Source organism: Eptesicus fuscus, chromosome 11 (assembly GCF_027574615.1).
Source record: "Eptesicus fuscus isolate TK198812 chromosome 11, DD_ASM_mEF_20220401, whole genome shotgun sequence".
In the NCBI taxonomy this organism is placed as follows: domain Eukaryota; kingdom Metazoa; phylum Chordata; class Mammalia; order Chiroptera; family Vespertilionidae; genus Eptesicus; species Eptesicus fuscus.
This window is the reverse complement of record NC_072483.1, coordinates 45158324-45163477: the sequence shown is the minus strand read 5'-3', so window position 1 is coordinate 45163477 and position 5154 is coordinate 45158324. Positions and strand designations below refer to the sequence as shown.

Below are 5154 nucleotides of genomic sequence, written 5' to 3'. Positions count from 1 at the left end.
TTTTTATTTTTTTTACATATTGGTCATCCTTATTTATCATTTTTCTCTTTCTTTTTTGCCTCTTCTTAATTTCCTTCTTTTTGATGATTAAATGATTTCATTTTATCAATTAAAATTAAATATGGATTGTAGATGATGAAATAAATTGCTTAAGTTCGCTTAAATATTTAAGGAACCCAGTTTATCTTAGTGAAAGGGATAGATAAAGGGATTTTCTTTTGAATGGGGTACCTATATTTTTAAATGAGGGAGTGAACCTTTGTATATAATGTTTTATTAAGATACTGAGACCCTAAAACAGTTGACAGAATCTCAAAACTGTCAACAACATTTCCCCCTTAAAGGAAAAGCCCTCAGAGCTGTCAGGGTTTAATAGGACACGAAGCATCATGTTTTATATCTGCCAACATCAGTTCTTTGTGTAAAGCTGTGGGCCCCAGAATTGAAATGTGACTTGAGGCCACAACCAGTGGGCAAGATATGAAATTTTCTGAACTCCAGAGCATAAAAAGAACAAGTACTTATAACTATGTTCACTGACACTAAAAAGTGCTCAATACTTCTGGCTGTCCTACCTCTGGCTGTGCTTACTCAAGATAAATACCTAGAGCTGCTAACTTGAATTCTAAGCTCTGTCCACAACAGAAGCAAGGCAATTGCATTAATATCATAATGTACTTTCTCATCCATTTGCTACCATGAGTTGTTATGGGTGGAATTATGTTCCCCCAAAATGTTTATGTTGAAGTCCTAACTGCCTGTACCTCAGAATGTGACCTTTTTTGGAAATACGGTTGTTCATGTAACTGTTAAGAGGAGGCCACAGAGCAGTAGGGTGGGCCCCTAATCCAATATGATGGGTATACTTGTAAGACTGGAAAATTTGGACACACGCCCAGGGAGAACACCATGTGAAGAGGGCGTCAGAGATTAGTGATGTGGCAGAAGCCAAGGAGCAACAGTGATGCCAGCAAACCCCCAGAAGCTGGAAGGCAGGCATGGAACAGATTCTTCTTGACAGCACTCAGAAGTAACCAACCCTGCCTCCTCCATCTCAGACTTCTAGTCCCCAGAACTGCGATATAATACATTTCTGTTGTTTGAGTTAATCAATTTGAAATACTTTACTATGGCAGCTCTTGCAAAATAATAGAGTTGTTTAGTAAGGAGATATATAAAGTCTGATGTAATATTTACAATGCATAGCATATATATATTTATTTGTTATGAGGCGATAACATCTTCAATCATCCAGTAATTATATCTGAACTAGAGGCCCGGTGCACAGATTCATGCACTGGTGGGATCCCTCAGCGTGGCCTGTGGGGACTGGGTTGAAAGCGGCAGTCCAACACTGTCTGCTGCTCCTGCCTGCCACTACTGCTCATCCCAGCCCCACTGCACCTGCCACTGCCGCCACTTGGTAGGCTAACTGCCACTCCACTGCGGTTGCTGGGCTACGGAGGCCGGCCATGAGCCCTGTGTCTGGCGCCCATCAGTCAGCTGAGCAGCGTCTGCCCCCTGGTGGTCAGTGCGCATCATAGCGACCGGTCATTCCGGTCGTTCCAGTCATTCTGGTTGCTTGGACTTTTATATATATAGATGGGCAAGTCCAAAATTTTACAATCACATTTATGTACTCTTCTTGGAGAGCAAACTACCCAATGAGTAATTCGCTTCTTAACATCTGGGTCAAAATCATATCAAATTTTAGGAGTCTTTCAAATAGTAATAATAAGAACCTACGATGTAGCTTCAAAAACTGATTAAAGTATTGTTGATAGCTATTTCAGCTTGTGTCACATAATTTGTATTTTAGATAACTGCAGGGGTAGATCCAGTTTTTATGAGGCCTGAATCCTATACTGGATTAACTTTACCTGAAATCTACCTTTGGCCATAAGACAGTGACAACACAGCCCAGAGACAATACAATCAGTTTCGCAGATATTAAGTGATGCTTATATCAACACAATTTTGCTAGACTATAACTATAAGATAAATAAAGGTTGAAAGACAAGGGGAAAGGCAGATGACGATGCCAAAAGATATTACAAATGTTCTAGACACATCAAACTAGCCTAATTTCATGTCAGCATTTCTCTACCGGCACCTGCATTATGTAAGCAATGAGTAATCATATTGTGTCAATAAGAAACCAAATCAATTAGCTGGCCAGTTTGGTAATCTAATGCAAAAAGCACATCAAAATAGCTATTGAAATATGAACCAACTGATTGATTAGAATGTTTCCATATTCCAGTGGTATAGCCCATAGACACAGCTTCATAGACTCACTTCTCTGGTACATTCCCTTTTCTTCTGTACAATATTCAGTACTAAACATTTTAGTCAGCTCAAGACCCTGCACTATTTAATTTATTTATACTTCTGTCCTTTTTAGTTTCTCAACTAAAGAGATACTGGAATATCTCTTTGTCTTCCTAGTAAATATCTACTTACTTTTCTCTGTCCCACATGGTTTAGTCCCAGATCCTAAAATAATGGGTTGAGGATCCATTACTGTACATTACTCTGCAATAGTTATGTTCTTGAATCCATAATGGTGCATCATAGTCTAAGAAGAGAAATACTTTTTTTTTTTCTAATCCTCATCTGAGGATATTTTCCACTGATTTTTAGAGAAAATGCAAGAGAGAGGGAACTACAGAGAGAAATATCCATGGGAGAGAAACACATTGATTGGTTGCCTCCTGCATGCGCCCTGACCAGGGCTGGGCCCGTGAGGAGCCTGCAACCAAGGTATGTACTCTTGACCAAAATCAAACCCGGGACCCTTCAGTCCACAGGCCCACACTCTATCCACTGAGCCAAACTGGTCAGGGAGGAGAGAAATACTACTTTTAGAAGTCCCCATCTTTCTCACATGTTTATTTTCCTCACATACAACAGCAACCCTTACTCAATATTCCTTCTAAATTACCTACAAACTTCCTCCCAAGTCTGAGTCCTGGTTCACTCAAGAATTCCCCTTCTTCCTTCTCTTGTTTATATAATTAAATCACTGATCAGCCAAAGGCAAAACCTTTCCAGGACAGCAGTGGAGGGAAGGGAAATAAAAAACCACCTTGGGCTCCAGGTGGAAGGGAAAGTCGGGAAACTCTATGTTCATAATATGCTCCTTCTCTTTTCAAAACTCAAATACGCTCAGAGACTCCAGGAAAACCACCCTAAATGGCACACTGCCACCTCTCTCACTATTATTGATTACTCCTCCTTCCTTTTCAATGTTATGACCTCTGTACCTTTACCATGTTTATTGAACTTCTGTTAATATATTGAATTAAGTCTATTTCTGCCAAAGGATGTGAACTTTAAAAAAAAATATTTTTTATTGATTATTTACAGAGAGGAAGGGAGAGGGATAGAGAGCTAGAAACATTGATAAGAGAGAAACATGGATCAGCTGCCTCCTGCACACCTCCTACTGGGGATGTGCCCGCAACCAAGGTACGTGGCCTTGACTGGAATCGAACATGGGACCTTTCAGTCCGCAGGCCGATGCTCTATCCATTGAGCCAAACGGGTTAGGGCGTGAACTTTTTTTTGAGATTCATATTTTATTCACAAGCAAATGAAGAATGTCCCCTGTAAACTTTTATTTGGGATGAGAAGAGCAATATAGAGAAGTAGATATTGGCTCCATAGTGATGTGTGAAAGGAGTCCATCCCACTCTTTCCTTAAACAATGATTTTGTTATTAAAAAAGAAAAAAGAGCCCAGTCAGTGTGGCTTAATGGTTGAGTGTTGACCTATGAACCAGGAAGTCATGGTTTGATTCCTGTCAGGGTATATGTCTGGATTGCCGGCTCAATCTCCAGTAGAAGGTGTGCAGGAGGCAGTCGATCAATTATTCTCTCTCATAGATGTTTCTATCTCTTTCTCCCTCTCCCTTCCTCTCTGAAATCAATAAAAATATATTTCTTAAAAAAGGAAAAAAGAGCCACATGATTTCATGTTGTATTTGTGAAAAAATTCAAAAGAAAAATGACTTTTCAAAATTCTCCGGTCTCCAGTCCAATGTTTGAAGTGACCAGAATGTCACTTTCATCCAGTGACAGCCACTGCTCCCCAAGAGCAATAATGCCTGAGCAAGAGAGTTAATAGTCATCGAGATTATCTATGTGCTTGGGAATGGAGAGACCTAGACCTTTAAGAGTCTAAACTTGCAACTTCTCAGCTTCTAGTTCATCTGCTGTTCTACCCATTGTTCCTCTAAGATTTCTTCAATGGACATGTGCCGGAGGGGTGTGTCACTCTCCTTTTCCAAGTCTATTTCTCCCAGAAGAACCACATTTTCTCCTATGACCACCAAAATCCCTCTAGGAATATCATCATAGTTTTTGCCCACCTGAATATACTCCACAGTCTGATGTAGCATAAATGAGCAAATTGACCAATGCTTCTCAAAATGCCTGTAAGTGTCCTTCCATTTCGAAGCAGGACCAAGTGCCTTCCCCAGACTTCATCTGAAGGAGATGAGCAACTCACTGTTGATCTTCCAATGAGGCTGGCGGCACCAGGCATATAGTTCATTTTGAGCTGAGAGAAGGTTGCAGTGTATAGTGGCAGAGGGTCAGTGCGTCCAACATCTCCTTCCTCCTACTGTGGTCTCTGATAGTTGCTGTCTGCTTAGCCTTTTGCACTCAGATGTCGAGTGTGACTCGACACGGTTAGCATCGGTAGCAGCTTGAGAAAAAAGCAAGCGAGTGCAAAGGGTTAGAACCGGGACCAGCACTTGGCCCTGGCTGAAGCCACCTGGGTCTGCGGAGTAGAATGTGAACTTCTTGAATGAGGAGCGCTACATTCTTAGTGCCTAGCATGCTAATGAGCACATGATACATTCTCAGATTGTGTTTGAAAGAAAGTGAAATATCTTTACAGGTTTTTTTCCAATGTGTTCTTTTCGGTCATGTTTCTTTAGAATCAACATAATAATTTGTTTAGAGTGACTGGCATATAGTAGTTGCTCAATAAATAGTTATTGACTGTAAGAAGGAATTCACAAGATCTGAGCTTGTGAATAATTAGCCTCTGCAAATAGTCTTTAAGGTCCTAAGTAAAACTCACTGGAGATTTCTGAATATAGAATGTATCCCATACAGATTTCTAAAATTAATTATATAATTAGTC

The 5154-nt window shown here is 40.3% G+C and overlaps 1 pseudogene; it reads right to left on the bottom strand.

Annotated features, from left to right (window-relative positions):
- Window positions 1-4121: 4121 nt before the first annotated feature.
- Window positions 4122-4557, bottom strand: LOC103283502 (U6 snRNA-associated Sm-like protein LSm1; annotated as a pseudogene).
- Between the last annotated feature and the right edge of the window lie 597 nt (window positions 4558-5154).